The sequence below is a fragment of the Narcine bancroftii genome, chromosome 2, assembly GCF_036971445.1.
Source record: "Narcine bancroftii isolate sNarBan1 chromosome 2, sNarBan1.hap1, whole genome shotgun sequence".
NCBI classification, from domain to species: domain Eukaryota; kingdom Metazoa; phylum Chordata; class Chondrichthyes; order Torpediniformes; family Narcinidae; genus Narcine; species Narcine bancroftii.
Window position 1 is genome coordinate 31073847 of NC_091470.1, and position 19752 is coordinate 31093598.

Here is a 19752-nt window from a genome sequence, read left to right on the forward strand (position 1 = left end):
GTGACTTATGACAACAAATTCCGATTCTTCTTCTATCCCACCTTACAGAGCATTGACATGGTGGAATAAAAACAGAAAGTACTGTAAAATCTCAGTAAGTCAGTCAGCAAAAGGTCATTGTTGCCTTGCAATGCAGTGCGAGTACCTTCCAGGATGGAGATCGAAGTCTCCTGCATCCTCACAATCTCCAGTGAGCAAGGACATGGACTCTTCCACAGCCATTGCCATTTCAATCAGGTTATCATCATCTCGGTGAATCCACATCAGTCTTACGAAAACATTCTAGTCTTTATTCTTATCTGTCTCATCTGCGTGGATTCCAGTTCTCGTGAGCCTCTGAATTAGACTTCCCTTGCTGATGTCAGGCGACAACAGAGTATTTAGCTTATCTCCCTGCCCTTCCCTTGTGGTGTCAGTCCCTGAGCTGAAGCCAAGGATCCCAGGACCATAATACACTTTGCCCATCATCAACATCGTATCATCTCTGACCAATGTCCCCTATTGTTCCGCATCACCACATTCTGGTCAGGTAAAAGCAACTGGTTTATCCTAATCTGCAGTAAAGAGATAATTACTCCTCTTTTTTCCCCAGACAGATAGAGTGTTGTCTCTTTAAAGGATTAGATACATGGAGAAAGGATGACATTGCACCTGCAATAAGCGTTTGTGCCACTTATTCCAATGTGTGGTCGCTGTTTCAGGGATAGAGCTTTCTCCTCCCCTCCTTTGAGTGCAGGCTGCTGTCACACTTGCCCCAGGTAAAGGATTGAATTCTATGGCCTTCTACGCTGTTATTTCTATTGACATTACAATCTTGCCAGTGTTGGAATCTAGGGGTTAAAACAGTATGAAATAAATGATTAATTAATAAGTGTATATTTACTGCATGGTTCAGGGAAAAAGGAATGTGATTAAGTGGCAATCACAGCATGGAGCAAAGTTGGCTGAGCAAAATTGTCTCTCCAAAATACAGGGAGAGGAAATGCATAAAACGATTTAAATGCTCAAACTAAAGGAGGTGGTGAGTAGCACAGGAGACACAGGCCAGATCAGAACAAAGAATGGCCTGCAAGAAACAAAGGGAATGGAAAACCAGTCTAGGAGGAAGATTAAGGCAGGAGGAGGTGTTAAAGAGAACAGCAGAAATTGGCCGAACAAGAACAGAATGGTGATTAGAAATATCTGGGGATGAATTAATTTCTGATCAACACAACAGGATAGTCTGGCCTGGAGGATTAAGATGGGAGTGCTACACCCCAGATATCTGCAAAACAGGAGATGACTTGTGATAACCCTTATGCAAAAAGATCTAGCAAAGGAAGACAACTTTTGTTCTGTAGGATAATGAAATCTAGCAAAGGAAGCCAACTTTTGTTCTGTATGATAAGGTTGACCTATATAAACTGAACCAACTGGACAATAGGGGTCAGTCTTGGGGAGTAGCTCACTGTGCAGGTGACCTATGAACTAATGAGTGACCCAGAGCTCTGTTAAGTTTTATTCTTGTGCTGTGTAATAAATTGACTGTTGAACCGAATACCTTCTCCTATCACTTCATTCAAAGAACGCGCTGGACTCAGACTACACATAGACTAAATTAAGAGTAAGTTAAAGCCAGAGTCCGACACCAGCGGGATTAAATATGAAATGTTTCATACCCAACAACTCAGAAGAAATCATTTCATCATCTAAGCCAGGCACAAACTAATGCTGCGGCAGCTGGTTCAATACTTTCGCAAATTGCAGTACCTTCTTGCTTGTCCTTCCATAACTCACTGTTTTCCCAGTTTCTGACCGTATGCACTAAAATTATGTACGCCAAAAACCGTTTTCTCAAACGGTTGTGGGTTAAAATAATTTTCCGATCTCTGCTGCGTTTCTGTGAACAGAATATCTCTTGTTTTCTGTAGAATCACCAAATCAATAAGCATACAAAATTCATCAGAGGTAATCACAGACATTAAAAATCACTTTTCTTGCCTCTATGCAAATGCCAATGCTCTCTCACATTACAGGATTCAATGCCTGCATATTTTCAACCTACTCTTCTGTATCAAGAATATTGTTGGGCTGAAAGAAAATTTCCACACTTTACCTGTGCACTGTAAATGACTCAATTGCTCAATTGTACAGCCCTAGGCTGCCAAGAGATACCCATCTGCATTTGAGCTGACATTTTTGTCCCAATTACTTCCTACTCAGTAATGCTGATGCAAGCAAGTCTCCCAGGGGTTTCACTTCACTGTGCTCAGCAGTTGATGAAGACCAGAGCTGTCTGCCAGGCTTTACATTTTGAAAAAAAAAACTGCTGCCTGGCCTTTTGTTCACTTTACCAATATGTCCCTCAACATGATGCATTGATAGATCCTTGCATTTAGCATTTGAAGTAAAAAAAATTTGGATCCCATTTTAAAAAATGCATTGTTCCCATAAATTCAACAAATCAGATAAGATCTTGGCCATTCTCTAATCTTGACCACAGAATTCTTGGGTCCTGCGATGAGTGCAATCAAGGAGCGATATTGAACCATCACTTTCTTTTCTCTTGGTGACAATGAGTACTAATATTTGAGACTGTCCTCACTGCCATTTGTAATGTCTCCGGAGGCTTCTGCATCTTTGAATGCTGGTAACTTCTAACTACAACAAAGTCTCAAAGGGACCAGGTGCTTCAAGCTTATGTCTTCCAACAACAATCGTCGTGCCTGTTAATGTCACACGTTTCATGGCATGTTACGTATCCCAATTAATTATTTATGTATCTTCACACAAATATTCCATAGACAGAGCAGCTCTTTCTGCAGCTTGCAGACCATTTTAACCTTCCATTGTGAGGCCATGAAAGGTCTTGTCACCCTATCTCCATGGTTGAGATTTGGATTCTCAGCATTGGAAACCTAACCTGCCTTAGCAAGCTCTTCTAAATCTTTACATGCCTCCAGCTTTCAACCTCCCTCATGACATCCACCTCATTCACTTCAAGTTCCTATCCTCAGATTCTGGTGTTCCCTCCCTCACTTTCATCTGTGACAACCACGACAGCTATTTCAAGGGTCTGGCTGCAAGACAGTCTGTGCCTCTAGTGCACAATGAAATGTTGCCTGAAAAAAAAGTGGTGCCTCATTCAGAATGACGTGGTTCCTCATTCAGGGTGTAAACTCCAATACAAATTTCCTCTTGACCCTGTTGAAGATTTTTGTACCCAACATTAAACACAATGAGATTTTCTAGTGCCAAAATAGCTGAAATCTGGTTTCTAGGCAAATTATTCCAAAACCAAACTTGGTTTATGAGAATGTCTTGACAGCAATGATGTACAAACATAGCAAATCTGTGCAAATCTTGCACAGATTTCAGAAGTCTGGAACAAAAATAGGCCATATTGGAAACACTCGGAAGGTCAACCAGCATGCACCATATGAAAAATATTCTGAAACAAAACACTAAAATAACATTACTTAACTTTTATACAAAGTAATAATGGCAATTACTTTATAGTCATATACATAGTATAGGTACTTTGTAAAATAAACAACAAAAGTGAATAAAAAGAAAAAATCTAGAATAATATATTTTCTTAAATTAAAAAGACAATACAAAACAACATGTAGGTAATAAACATTTACAGATATCCAAGAGCAAAAAAGGTAAATGTAATTTTGCAGAGCAGTCCCTGATTAGTGCAAAAAGGGGAGGTTCAAGTGTCTGATAGCTATTGCTGGTCTTCAGGCTTCTGTACCTACTGTCCGAAGATAGCAGTGGGGGAAGAGGTTGTGGCCAGGCTGATGGGGATCCTTTATGATGTTGGCGGCCATCTTAAGGCAGCGCCTCACATAGAATAGATGGAGAGGTCAGAGCCTGTGATTGACTTGGCCATGTTTGCTACCTTCTGGAGCCTTCTGCCTTCCTGGGCTGTTGAATTTCCAAACCAAATTGTGATGCCACCAGTCAGAATATTTTCCAAAGTCCACCTGAAATAGTTTGATGGAGGATCTATTGACATGCCAAATCTTCCCAGACTCCTTACAAAGTGAAGACATTGGTGTGTCTTTTTTCACAGTTCCCATGATGTGCTAGCTTCAGATGTCGGCATCCAGAAACCAAAAGGTTCTAACCATCTCCACCTCCTTCATCCGACCTGTCCCACAGCCTCTCCTTCCAAAAATCAACATATGTTTTTAGTTTTGGTGACCTTGAGAGCAAAATTGTTATTCTGGTAGCATCCAACTAGATTCTCAATTTCCATCCTGTATTCTGACTCATCATTTCCAGTTATTCAGCCAACAATGCTGTCATCAGCGAATTTGTACATTGAGTTGAGCTGAATTTGGTTACGCAATGGTGAGTGCTATTGAGTAGACTACAGGACGAAGCACTCAGCTTTGGAGTGCCCTTGTGCTGATGGTCAAGGGATTCTTCATTGTTTTCCCTCTCAGAGAAAGCACAAGGGGGATTAATTTCATTTGGAAGAGCTGCAATCACAGTTAACGATACTGCCTTGTTTTCACCTTATGGGATGCAGCTGTCTCAGGCTTCAGCTTGGTCCAGAATTCTCTCTTTGCATTGGTGATGGCTTGCCAGAGATTTTAATTATCAGAAGATGAAAATCGATATTTTGACTGACCCCCATTCCTTCACAAAATGAGCAAGACTCTTGTAAAATCATTCAGGTAGCATATTTTTTAAATAAAATTTTAATTGTAGACAAACAGGCCATTTTGACCCATGAGTCTGTGCCGCCCAATATACGCCTCGTTAACCTATGCCTGTCATGTCATAATGAGTGAGTTCACTGGAATTATGAGCACACTCAATGTCTTTATTAAAATTATATCTTCCTTAGCTCGCCTTTTTTGAATTCTGTACACAGAGAGTTCATGTTTAATGAAGTTGAACAAACAGAATGTGCAAACCTTTGAAGATGAGAATATTTGAAAAAAAAATTGAAAAATTTTCTCTCTTCCAACTTCATCTTATTCTTTGTGATCTGGACAGAGAGGTAGTTACCAGTGGACACAAAATGAAGATAAATTCTGAAAGAAAATTAGACTTAAGTGCAGCAAACTGTTTTGATCTGGAATAGCCTTCTGAAGAGGTGTTAGAAGAGCTTTGATTCAATTTTCCAAAGGGAATTGAATAAACCATTGAAAGGAAAGAATAATGCAGAGCACGGAAAGCAGAAAGTGGAAGTAATGGGACAGCAACTCCCTGGAGTTATAATTAGGCCTTCTATTCCCACATAATCATATTTTTCAGCACAAGTAACTGGACAGAATTTTTTTTTTGCCAAAACTGACTAAGGGGAGCTGCTGAGATGAACTGAGATAAGCTCGTTGTTGTCTGAGCTGTGATTGGATAATTTAGCATGCACCAACAATCCAATGATGGCTTTCTAATCACCATGGCTGAACCGTGGCCCTATCAATAAGAATTAACAACACAGGATGTCATGAGAATTTGTTTTGAAATAATATGTCACCACTTATTGATTTTTTAAAAAAAATACGAACATGGGAAAATTTTGCATGGCAATCTCTCTTTTCCAACACAAGTAGGATTTCGGAAAATGGGAAGAACTTATTAAAACAGATGTATTCTCCACCAAGGAAAGTGTACTGCAGAATTCAAAGGCTAGGTTACACCAATGAGGATGGTTCATACTGATAACCCATTCGGAAACGTAGCTATCTGTAAAAATGATCATAATGTGTTTACTGTTAGACACATTGTACAATGTACATATGCACCAAAATTCTTACTTCTTGCAGCTGACCAAGTACTTGTAAAAAAGATGCTGATCTCATTGAATAAAATTAAAAGAGACAATAAATAATAAAAGAGACAGATTATAAAGGATTCGCTAATGATCCAATAGATTCCTTACATGCCGTCAACCCTGTTTCATTTAAGTTGAATAAGAATCAGAATCAATAATCACCAAAAAAAATTAAGATTCTATGTGGTATTTGTAAAGCATTCTGAAAAAAAGCATGGACAGAATGTCAGCAGTAACCAACGGTTCCTCTCTCACACTTTTATGAAGGGATCCGGCTTGAATCGTCAACCATTTCTTTTTCTCCCACTGATGCTACTCGACCTGCTGTGTTTGAGTCCATCCAGCAGGCTGTTTTTCTCTCGTGTTTAAACCAAGGCCTTTTCGTAATGCAAGCATGAATGAATGACAACCTTTTTTTAAAAGTAAATCACCATATTTAATATATTTTTAGGTCCCTCATTCAGGAATCATTCATCTTACAGATGATGGGAACTGGGTCCAGCAAATAATTCAAGCAAAAGGGAGCTGAACTTGTGACGTCCAGTGATATTGACTCTATTAATGGATGATAAGTCTCAAATTTCAAGCAAAAAAAAAAAAATCAGTCATTGTGAGATTAAACACTTACATACTTTTACATTTACAAATAACCATGGCGGGTAACTGAAAAAAATGGCTTTATATGCAAACAAATACATATTTACACCATATATATTAATGCAGAATATTGATTTTGAGGTTTTGATGCCCTGTCCCCAAATCAATAAAATATTCAAGAATCTCATTTAACCTCTTTAATCTTTATTCAAGCAAATGAGTCTTTAGTAAGTCTTTGTGAACAACGCAGTTAGTGTGGTGGTTAGTACAACGCTGTTACAGTGGCAGCAATTGGGACCAGGGTTCAAATCCCACGCTGTCCATAAGGAGCTTGTATATTCTCCCCGAGTCTACGTGGGTTTTCCACAGGGATTCCAGATTCCTTCCACCCTTCAACAATAAATCAGGGGTTGTAGGTCAATTGGGTGTAATTGGGCAGCATGGATTCATGGGCTGAAATGGCCTGTTGCTGTGCTAAATGTCTAAATTTTTTAAAAATTAAGTAAACATAGCTTCCTCATTTGGTTTTATTATCATCCTATTGAGTAGGAACATTTTCTGAGAACAAAATGTAATTTTCTAAATCAGGAAAGGGAGATTCACCTATTTTGGTCAATTTAACACTTTAACCTTTATTTTGGTGGAAATAGTTTCATTTCAGACATATGAAAACAATCACTTTACTGATAGTTATTGGGAGCATAACCTTTATATAACCTAGGGATTGCCTGTATACAGATACAGGTATATTTCAACAAATGCAATGTAATATGACCATGTGATGGGTTACCTTGAGGCAGCTAAGTTAATTGGAATTCTATCAATTACCTTGAGATTCATGTGGGAGCTCCTAGCCAAGACACACTGATGAGATCAGAAGGAGGAGAATCAATGTACATCAAGGACATGATGAAAGGTTCTGGCCTGCCAGGGTTCCATCTGCACCCACTGATGCTGCTTGACCCATTGATTTCTTCCAGCATCTTGTGTTTGGCAAATTGCAGTATCTGCAGGCTCAAGAGATAAGGTGTAGCCAGGTGAGGGATGGGTTGATGGGCAGTTGAAGCCAGATGAGGGAAGGGAAGGGTGGAGATAGTATCGGAGGATGGGAGGTGATCAGAGGAGACAACAAAAAGATGTAGATTATGGAATCTGACAAGAAAGGAAGATGAAGAGTGGAACTAAATTTTGAGAATTTTTTATGGGAGAGAGACCTTGGAGGACAGATGTACCATTCCCTGAAAGTGATGACCCAGGTATACTGGGTAGTGGAAAAGGCATTTAATATGTTTGCTTTCATTGGGCAGTGTAATGAGTATGAAAGTTGGGAACATATCATGCAGCTATTTAAAAGATAATGAGACAATATTCAGAGCATTACATGCCTTTCTGGTCACCCAGTTTTAGAAGAAAATCATTAACTCGGAAAGAATGCAGAACAGATTCACCAGGATGTTACTGGAACTGGAGGGTTTGAGTTACAGTGAGAGGCCTTTACCCCCTAAAGTGCAGGAGGTTGAAGGATAAAAATCATAAGGGTCATGGGTGAACTAAATGCTCATCATCTGTTTCCCAGGGTGGAATATTCTTTAACTAGAAGGGCATAGTTTTATAATGTGATGGAAGTCATTTAAGCAGGATCTGAGGGACGACCTTTTCACAAGTTCATATTTGGAACAATTATGATGTTTAAAGGTCATTTGACAGATATATGGATAGGAAAATTTCAAAAGAACATGAACCATATGCAGGTCGATGGGAGCAGCTGGAATACCAACTCAGCCAGCATGGAGGAGTTGGGCCGAAGGGCTTAATCCATGCCCTGTGACTCTATATGCTGATAACTCAATCAATAGACTGCTGAGAAGGGTAAAATGTACCAAGGTGCTGAGAAAAGCCATCAATACAGGTAAACCAGGCATTTAAACCACTCAACACTTTTGAGTACAGACTTTTTCCACCATTGTTCTACAAAGTTTCCAGTCTTCAACTTATGAATTGGCCCATGGGAGAGCCCCGATGGATGCATGGCCACATCATCTCATTATCAATCACCTAACAGATTGCATCGATAGCAGTAGCTTCCAAATCTTTTCTTTCCACTCTTATACCACCTTAAGAAATCCCTTACTAATCATGGACCACCTATGGCATAGGGAATACTTAAGGTGTATGTGAGTGGAAAGAAAAAGTTTAAAACCCAATAAATTTGATTTTAGGAAATTCTTCCACCTGATCTCCCCTGTTCATGTGTTGGACTGAATAACCTATTATATCAAGTGCCTTCATGTAGTGATGTCTTTGGTGATTTTTCACATTGCTCAACATTCATTGGAGCGCTTTCATCCCTAACGTCGAAGTACTCGAGATGGCAGAGGTCGACAGCATCGAGTCCACACTGCTGAAGATCCAGCTGTGCTGGGTGGGTCACGTCTCCAGAATGGAGGACCATCGCCTTCCCAAGATCGTGTTATATGGCAAGCTCTCCACTGGCCACCGTGACAGAGGTGCACCAAAGAAAAGGTACAAGGACTGCCTAAAGAAATCTCTTGGTGCCTGCCACATTGACCACTGCCTGTGGGCTGATATTGCCTCAAACCGTGCATCTTGGCGCCTCACAGTTTGGCGGGCAGCAACCTCCTTTGAAGAAGACCGCAGAGCCCACCTCACTGACAAAAGGCAAAGGAGGAAAAACCCAACACCCAACCCCAACCAACCAATTTTCCCCTGCAACCGCTGCTACCGTGTCTGCCTGTCCCGCATCGGACTTGTCAGCCACAAACGAGCCTGCAGCTGGCATGGACATTTACCCCCACCATAAATCTTCTTCCGCGAATCCAAGCCAAAGAAGAAACAGGTATACTGTGAAAAGTGTGCAGACTGATGGCTGTTGTGGAAACTCAAATGTGCATGAATGCAGAAGACTACAGAAAGTGGCAGACATAGCTAAGCCCATCACGATCATTGACCTCCCAAACATCAAAGACTTCTGTGTGAGTCATTGCCTCAAAAGTCAGCCAAGATTTTCTGAGAACAAAATGCAAATTTCTAAATCAGGAAAGGGAGATTCACCTATTTTGGTCAATTTAACACTTTAACCTTTATTTTGGTGGAAATAGTTTCATTTCAGACAAATGAAAACAATCACTTTACCAATAGTTATTGGGAGCATAACCTTTATATTGATCTACAACCACTGATTTATTGTTGAAGGGTGGGAGGAATTTGGAATCCCTGTGGAAAACCCACACAGACATGGGGAGAATATACAAGCTCCTTATGGACAGCGTGGGATTTGAACCCTGGTCCCAATTGCTGCCACTGTAACAGCGTTGTACTAACCACCACACTAACTGCGTTGTTCACAAAGACTTAATAAAGACTCATTTGCTTGAATAAAGATTAAAAAACAAAAGACCCATATTACCCTGAACATGCTCTCCTTTTGCCAGTACCATCAGGAAGAAGACACAGAACCCTTAGCCCTGCACCTCTAGATTCAAGGACAGGCACCATGGTTGAAGTTAAAAAAAATGCTAGAGAAACTCATCTGGTTAAAAAGATAAAGATACATAACCATTGAACCACCCATATCACATGAACCCCAACATTGGTGCAAGAACTGTCTACACTACAGTCTAGCAGAACACATTTTATTGCACCATTGTCCAACTGCAAATATTTATCAGTTATAATTTATATTATTTAAATCAACTATGAATATTTATTAAATATAATTTATACTATTTCTTCATACAAATGTCCTTGTGGTATTTTAATTATACTTTATTTATGTTGCGTAACATCCCAGTTTTACGTAACTGGGAATTTATAGCAAGTAAGACTTTCATTATATCTTCTGTATGTGACCATAAACTCTCATTCATTAATTCAATCATTCATTCAATCAAAACAATCTTTTTTTTTCCACCAAAGTGCAAAACAGACGATTTTGGGGAATGTGAAAATTTAAGCATCCGGAAGTCAACTGCATCTTGTAGTTTCTTTGACACAGTGAGTGAATTATGTTTTTTTTTACATATAACTTGTGATTTTTCCATTCTGAAGTGTCTCCCTACCTTTGCGGAGTGGCTGCTCACACAGGAATGATCAAAACTCCAAATATCTGTATCACACCACAAAGTTGGACAGGATACGTGAAGTGAGGTTTCTAAGGAGTCCTGTTCATTAGCCCGTTGTTTGCGGATCGCCTGCAATTCAGTTTAGACCGCAGGCAATCTGTGAAAATAACTAGGGGTCTGTCTTGGGTAAACTTATACCTCTCATTTTGTTCATTTTAGATTGGTCACAGTGTTTGAGCTACCGAAAGAAAATAGACACACACACTGAGAGCAGTTCAGTTTATACAAATGTTTATTACTAATTTAAAAGCTGATTTCACACTACAATATGCAAGCCCTTTCCAACTATACTTATCAACGCTTGGACTGGTCCCAAATGCCAAAGCAAGGCAATGGTTGTCAGGGCGCCGGTAGCAGCTTCTCCACCTCCCCCGACCGGGACGTTGCTCGGACTCTGGCTGTTCTTCCTTCTTGACAAGGGGTGTTCCCACTCCTCGGAGAGTCTAAACTTCAGCAGCAGGACCACAGGCTTATATACCCCAAAAACAATTAATCATACGCCTACTCCTTCTAACATTTGTCAGTCAAAATCAAAACTGAACATTATATTCTACAATTTAGAAGATTAATTATTATGGAACCAGGATGTTATGATTTCCGATTTCCTGGTTTATCTCGTAGATACAAAGACTTATTAAAACTTCTCAAGCAAGACAGGTTGTGACCAATTCGTCAATTTCAGAGTGTTGCATTTGACAACTGCTTTCCCTGGGCCTCACAGTGGAATTCCATTTCAAAGTGTATCTTCAGATAAGTCCCCATGGCTGAGTTTAATTACATCTGCTAGTTCTGAAAGTAAGGTGACCTGCGTGTGGACCCAGTCTCGTCAGTTCCACATAAGCAAAAATCATCTGGGTACATGGTTTTAATCCTCCATTACATTCCACCCCTTGGTCACAATCTGTCATTTGCGAGGCCTAACCAGTATTTGAGTACAGAGGGAGCGAAAAAAGAGAAATCAAAACAATTACAAAGATAAGCAATGACGCGAGCAACCAACGTAGGATAGTGTGGCCCACTCCCCCAAATGTAGCAGTTAGCCATGAGAAAGGATTCCAACCAAGGCTCAAATTATCTTTGTTGGCCACAATACCCAGATACTGGAGCTCACGAACAGATTTTGAAACATGCTGAACAATAACATATTTATATAAGCTGCACTTGAGGCTGGTGACCGAGGACTTCCTTGGTGTAATGCATCGGACCGTGTTTCCCACGGGGAACTCCCTCGGAATGTCCTCGACATTACAAATCCAATTGCTGGCATCAAAGCAGCTGTTAAGCCAGATCACCAGGAGTGTAAAATGGAGAACCTGGAACAGAGAAGCCTGACACATGTCACTCATGATACCATAAGCGTTCAGTGTTTAAACAGACTAAATCATCCTGCCCCTCAATAGCTACCCACCGAGTGTTACCCTGGGCAGGTGTCACTATTTCCCCTTTTACAGGAGGGCCACTACCAGGTGGTGCCACCCATACCTTTTGTCCAACATTCTCTAGTTCGGGAGTGGGGGGCAATGACTGTTTTTCCTCTGGAATAGGCTGTAGTTCAGGAGCGTGAAGAAGTCGGTGGAAAGGTGTACCTCCTTTTAAAGGGCGATGATTCAAATTGTCGACTGCCTGCTGCAGCACATGGCACCATCCCTTCTGGGTCCCCAGTGATGTTAACAAACAAATTTGTTCCTTCAGTAAGCCGTTCATTCGTTCAACTAACCCAGCAGCCTGCGGGTAATAAGGAATATGGTGAACCCATAAAATACCATTGTCATTTGCCCAATCACAGATTGCCTTCCCGGAGAAGTGCGAGCCGTTATCAGAGTGAATCTCCTCTGGAACATCATAACGATAAATCAAATGGTTTAGTCCTTGGATAGTGCTAGCTTGGTCAGCCATCTTGGTGGGAAAAGCAAAAACAGGCCCGAAAAGGTGTCAACCATTACTAGGACGTAATGTTTACCCATACAGTCTAGCATGGGGCCTATGTAATCAATTTGCCAGACCGCAGCTGAGTGAGCACCCCGTTTTATTCGGCCATGCGGACCAGGTGGAACGGTACAGGACTTCACAAGTTGACATTCTGGGCATGTACGTACGACCATGCGGACATCATCCTGATGGACGGATAAAGCATGTGTACGGGCCCACATAGCTGATCCCTTCTCCCCCAAATGACCACTCTGTTCATGTGCCCATCGAGCCAGGGGGACGGTATCAGCATGGCTGATAGTGGCAAGCTGATCTGCTACTGCATTATGTTGAGCCATGTTAGTCACCATATTGGTATGGGCATCAACGTGATAAACGGTTATCTCACGATGGTGGGAAGCATCCCACAACAGCTGCCACGACGCTTTGCCCCATACTGGGCGGTCATGTATCATCCAGTTGTTCTTTTGCAAATCAGGCATCCATACCACAAGTCCATTAGCCACAGCCCAGGAATCAGTAAACAGGCGAAGAGGGTGATCATGGGGATCTAGTGGTAAAGTGACTGCCTTCAACTCAGCATACTGACTGGAGTCACCATCCCCCTCCTCCGATAAGTGAGTTCCTGACCTGGGATGGTAAGCCACCTGTTCGTGTACGCGGCCCACCCCTTCAAGCCCTCTGGTCGCACGACTCTGAATATACCACTTCCATTTAACAATAGAAGACTGCTGAGCCCGCCCGATCTTTAGATTAGCATCATTAGCCAGGACCCAATTCATTATAGGAAGTGCAGGTCGCAATTGAACATCTGCATCACCTGTCATTCTTTCAGTCTCTAGCAGGGCCCAGTAACAGGCTAGTAACTGTTGTTCAAAAACAGAATAACGAGTGGCAGCCTCGGGCATGGTACGTGACCAGAATCCCAGTGGGACTCGGCGACCCTCTTGTTTCTGCCAGAGGCTCCAGGAGGCCACAACCTCAATATAATGGTGAATCGAGAGGGAAGGCGATACTGGCACCGTCTCCAGGTCACGGGCAATTAGGCTGTGACAAATAGTGGGAGAGTGTACATAGCCCTGAGGGAGGCGGGTGAAGGTATACTGGCGCCCCTTCCAGGTAAAGGCGAACTGATCCTGTGAGTCCTCAGCTATAAGAAAACCTAAGAAGGTGTTAGTGAGATCAATGACAGCATACCATGTTCCTGAGTTCCCAGTAGCAATGTTTTCAATAAGGGTAACAATGTCTGGAACTGCTGAAGCAAGTGGTGGGGCATGTTTGTTCAAAAAACGATAGTCAACTGTCATTCTCCAGGAGCCGTCCGGCTTCTGGACCGGCCAAACAGGGCTATTAAAGGGCGACGTTGCAGAGCATCGATGGTGGCAGTAATCTCTTCCTGCCCCCCAGGGAGACGATATTGTGGAATGCACACCGGTTTCATGGGGGCTGGCACCATCACAGGATCCCACTTAGCCTGACGCACTACTAGTCTTTTTGTAATAGTCCGAATTCCAAATGCAAATCCCCCTTGGCTAGTATTAAGGGCTATACCGGCCAACATATTAATACCCAGGATACACTCGTCAGTAGCAGCCACCAGGGCATGTAACCAGACAGGGGAAGGGCTATCACCCACCATGGCACAGACTTTTATTTCCTTTGCCAGGGTGACCGCTCCTCCCAACCCCTCTATTCGAAAGGCCGGTCCAGTCCAGAGGTCGGGGTTACCAGGAATCACCGAGTGCTCTGCACCGGTGTCGACCAAAGCCAAGTATTGGCGATCATTACCCCAAACCCAGTGGATTGTTAACGGTATGTAGGGCCGCGGATCCCCGTGTGTGCGCCGTGTCTCGATGGAGTAGACACGGGAATCCTGCCCACACCTTCAGGCTTCAGAAGGGTTCGGGGGCTTCCAGGACCACATGCTATTGTTATCTTTAAGAGCCTGTTTAACCCATTGTTTTACCTCATCACGGGCAACTGGGGCAGGAGAAGCCAGCTCGATAGAAGCAGCAGTGGGAGCAGAAAGCACAGCTGGGCCAGGAGGACTCAGCAGCTGGGGATGATGTTCCCCTGCTTTTCTCTTATAAAGGGCATAAAGGACTGCAGTAGGTTTCCCATCAATATCACTTTTCATCCTGCTTGTCTGATGTAACCTGGGTTGTACGTGAGTGGGTTTTACCTCCCAACTCTAATTCTTGAAGCCCAGATAAGGCGTGCACTGCCTCAGACACAGGGTGCCCAATTAGCGGACTAGTTACGGACAGAACCAATCCCCGTATGGTGGGTTGGGCGGAACGAACCAATCGGGTATGCATTCCGGCCGTGAATATCTCTTCATCAGGGTTCCCCCCGTGTACCCACAGCCACAAACACCCTGCATACAAGGCAAAGGCCAGGGTCTGCTGACGAATTACTGCTATACCATCCTCTGGGGTTCTTCAATTGTTTTGCAAATGTAAATCCCAATCTATTGGTGATGGGTATACTCGTAGCAGGGCATCCCCTAGAGTAGTAAGTAAGTAATCCATCTCTCTCCCTCTACCCCACCGCTCAGCAGTGACCCTGATATCAGTAGACAATGTTCCTAATCCCAACAATTCCTCAGGGGTTAAAAATACATTACCCCCTCCTTGTTCCCAGACACGCAGGAGCCAGGCTGCCAGAGTTTCTCCTGCCTTTTGCCTAAATCGATCTCCAATGGCAGCCAGCTCTTTTACAGAGAAGTCACGTATCATTGAATGCTTCCGACCCCTGTTCCCACTTTGGCCCGCAGGGACCTCCAGCCAGTCTAGGGGAGGATTCCGAGGCCATCCTGTAGAGGGAGTAGGCCATAGAGCATAAGCAGGGGTTTGGGTATTTTCCCCTGGGTCCACTTGAGAGACCGGGCTATCTATCCCTTCCATCTCTACCCTTACATCATCCCCCCCCCTTCCGTCTGTTTGGGATGTCTGCTGCCTTATGGGGCGGACATGAACAGCAGGGGCAGAGGGTAGTATGTTAGACACATGCTGAGGAGTATCTGCATCATTACCATGGTCATCATTTCAGATATTCCCAATTCCCATCCCAATCCTCAATTACATCAGGATCGTCGCCATTCATTATCATGGCACGAATACGATATGGATCGGGTTCTACTCCTTGCCTTTCCTTATCTGTACAGAGCTGCTGCCGGAGTTTAATATTATGGCAGACAGTTTGAACATACTTATCTTCCAATTCATTGGCTCTGTCCTGACTGGTGCGAACAATTTTACTCATCATGGAGCAGCGTTGTCGCATGGCTTCTAGCTCCTCCTCTAATTGCTTTCTTTTGCGCTGAGATTCTACTTCTCTTTGAACTGATTCTGCTTCATGCTGAACGGAGTGGCATAAGGCTGTGGCCAGCAACCAAAAACCATTCGTCAGCGTCCCCTTTTTAATCAGGAAATTTACTTTCTCGAAGGAGAGTGGCAACCCGCTCTCCCAGAGGCGCACTTGATGAATCTAACTTCTCATCCCAACTAATGGGTGGTTCCAACAAAGCCAGGGTATTGGCCAACATGCCAAACCCATCGTCTTTGGAAGTCCATCCAGGAATCAAGAACTGCTCAGGGCTCACCTCTTTCTTTCGGCGAAACATCTTGAGACCAACCCTGCTCGTAGCGCCAATTGTCTTGGGTAAACTTATACCTCTCATTTTGTTCATTTTAGATTGGTCACAGTGTTTAAGCTACCGAAAGTAAATAGACACACACACCGAGAGCAGTTCAGTTTATACAAATGTTTATTACTAATTTAAAAGCTGATTTCACACTACAATATGCAAGCCCTTTCCAACTATACTTATCAACGCTTGGACTGGTCCCAAATGCCAAAGCGAGGCAACGACTGCACACTTGTAGTAGGTTGTCAGGGCGCCGGTAGCAGCTTCTCCACCTCCCCCGACCGGGATGTTGCTCGGACTCTGGCTGTTTTTCCTTCTTGACAAGGGGTGTTCCCACCCCTCGGAGAGTCTAAACTTCAGCAGCAGGACCACAGGCTTATATACCCCAAAAACAATTAATCATGCACCTACTCCTTCTAATATTTGTCAGTCAAAATCAAAACTGAACATTATATTCTACAATTTAGAAGATTAATTATTATGGAACCAGGATGTTATGATTTCCTGGTTTATCTCGTAGATACAAAGACTTATTAAAACTTCTCGAGCAAGACAGGTTGTGACCAATTCGTCAATTTCAGAATGTTGCATTTGACAACTGCTTTCCTTGGGCGTCAGAGTGGAATTCCATTTCAAAGTGTATCTTCAGATAAGTCCCCATGGCTGAGTTTAATTACATCTGCTAGTTCTGAAAGTAAGGTGACCTGCGTGTGGACCCAGTGTCGTCAGTTCCACATAAGCAAAAAGCATCTGGGTACATGGTTTTAATCCTCCATTACAGGGTCAAGGAGGTTAAAATGTCAGAATGGGAATGACTCCCTTATTCCTGTTCCGATCTTTTTTGCATTCTGGGAAATTGGGAATAATTTCCTGGATCATATTGGGAATAATTTCCTGGATCACAGCGACTGCATATAAAAAAAATTAAATGATTAACAAACTGCCGCAACGGGCAATGGCACAATTAATTAAATGACCAATCGGACGCGATTACCCAGTAATTACTGGAAACAGGTTCTGACTTAGATTCTTGAAATTTTAGAGGTTTTTTTTGCAGTCAAATTTAGGTAATGCATGGAGTCCTTCTGCAAACTATGTACCTCAGGAATTTGACGAAGAGGGAAATTAGACGGAGGGGGAGAAAATCCAATCTTTTCTGCTTAGAAATTCAACGCAATAAACTGAAACAAGACTGCTCAGTCACAGGATGGTTAGGGGTAAACCTATCCTTTCATCTCTTCCCTTTCTACTAGGCCAGGCAGTCCTTTCAAGTGAAGCAGTGATGCACTTGTACTTCTACCAAGTTGCCATAATCCTTTCAGTCTTCACAGTGCAGCCTCCTATGCTCTGGAATAACCAAATGCAGATTGGATGTTCCACTTTGCACCCCCACTCACCCCACCAGAGATCCTGAGCTTCTAGCCATTCCGTCTTTGACCAATTTTTCTCTAGACTCCTGCACTGTTACAATGAGGCGCAGTGAATATTCTGAGAAATGGTAACTTGGTGAAAATATTTCATATTTAAAATATAATTGAACAAATGTTTAGAGAGGAAAGATTTAGAAGGGTATGGGCTGAATGCAAATGGGACAAGCGTGAGTAGACACCCTGAGATTGTGCTCTGTACTGATATCAGCAGAAAAGTTAGGGAAAGGGATAATGTCTTGAATGAAGATTATAGGAAGTTAGGAGATATTTAATCAGGTCTTCAAAGGAGAGAATCTTTGGGTTACCCCTAATTACGTGCACCAGTGAATATAGAAATAAGAATACACTACAGGAAGGAAAATCATGAGATTCTTAGAGAATTGGAACCAGTTTGGAGAAAGTGCAACATGTAAGGACCAGATCACTTTCACCTTAGTGTGGATAGGTCTTTGCAGATAGGTTTGCTGGTGATCCTGTGGAGGGTTTAAACTCTCTTGGTAGAGGAGGGGAATCCGAGCAAAGGGTGTAAATGGAGTAAAGCACTGGTGCAATAGAGCAGTCAAAAACTAGTTAGAGAGTTGGAAGGTTGTTATCTGGAGGATTATCCAACAGGTCAGACAGGAAATTGCTCCAAATAAAGGAATTTCTGTGTATTTGCACCTGGAGGGTCATCTGGTTAAGCAGGTCAAAAGTCATTTCTGCCCGTCAATCACGGTTAGCCCACCCACAGATGAGTGCACACCATACGATTGGCTCTCCTGAGCGCCTTGCCTCATTTGGACATGCCTGAGCTGGCCCCCCTCCAGCCAGCTGCAGTATAAAAGCCCATCACATGGAGGATCTCTCTCTCTCTTCCTCCCCCTCTCTCTTCCTCCTTCCCCCCCCCCCCCCCCCAACTTCAGACATCCCTGAGCTTCATTTCAGGTTGCAGGACACAGGCGCCACTGAAAAACTAACAGCCAATGGTCTAATCCAAGTTGAGAGCCATAGGTGACACTGGAGACCAGTTATGAGGTATGGGCTGGGGGCTATTTGTGCCATGCACCTGGGGAGACTATAGTATTTTACCAATTGTAAATTGTAGTCAAATTAGTTACTAGGTATACTGTGCATGCTAGTTAGGAGGGGTGGTGGGTACTATTTGTTTCATCCTCACGTTTAACATGGGAAGCATGATTAGTAGTGATCTGTCAAAGTAGTGGAGTGTATGTGTATGTTTTTTATCTGTTGTGAGTGTTTTCCCTGTCCAAATTCCCCTATGTGTAAATAAAGACCACTGTTTGTTAATAAACCATGTCCGGGACTTGTTCTCATCACAAAGGCAGAGCCATTAAAGATGGTAAAACAGAGTAAAATGGAGGCTGGTTGCTTTTATCTCCAAATGAAAGGAGTCCAGTGAACAAAACAGACTGTGGGTCAATGGTATTAAGCTATTATTTGAAAAGTGAGTGAAAACTAACAGTTAACATTCCTGGTTGCAAGGTTTTCATATGAGATTAAGGACAAGAGAAAATGTGGAAAAACCATCACAGTTAAAGAAACAACTACAGCTGTAATGGTATGTTCAGAAAATCACCAAATACTGCAGCATGGAATCTAAAGAATAAGGCAGACGCAATTTTACACGGACACTGCGGACCTCGAAACAAGAAAATGTACAAGAACATACTGAAAAGTCCAAAAGCACCTGGGTACGATTAGTGTTGGATTTTATTACTCAAACCACTATAACTTCCAAATGTTCACCAGGGGGAAGGTTTATTGATATCAGCTATAAAGGACTCCCTGACAGAGAAATGATTCTTTAAGGAGCTTGCAAACTCATTGTTCTGTTTGTATCATTCTTCTGCACACACCAAAACAATACTTCAAAAACCAAGAGCTGAGATGGCAATTCACCGCACTTCATTCATGCTTTAAAAGAATTATTTTTCTAGTCATTAAAACGTTTGCAACACAGTTAGTGGAGAAGCTAGCACAATGCTATTGAAATGCAGGGACCCGGATTCGAATCCTGCACTGTTGCTAAGGAGTTTGTATGCTCATCCTATGCTTGTGTGGGTTTCCTCTGGGTGCTCCAGTTGCCTCCTGCATTCCAAACACATATGAAGTTAGTAGGTTAATTGGTTACCTAAATGTATTTAGGTTGCATTGATTTGTGGGCTGGAAGGGCATGTCCCATGCCATATCTCTAAATTTAAAAAAATTAAATCCCTCTGAATCTCTTTC

At 42.5% G+C, this 19752-nt stretch overlaps 1 long non-coding RNA gene across 1 annotated transcript; it reads left to right on the forward strand.

Annotated features, from left to right (window-relative positions):
- Nucleotides 1-600: 600 nt before the first annotated feature.
- LOC138752288 (uncharacterized) lies at nucleotides 601-19388 on the forward strand. The gene is made up of 3 exons (XR_011350487.1): nucleotides 601-758; nucleotides 10310-10387; nucleotides 19006-19388. It is a non-coding gene; the product is annotated as an uncharacterized lncRNA (long non-coding RNA).
- Nucleotides 19389-19752: the final 364 nt, after the last annotated feature.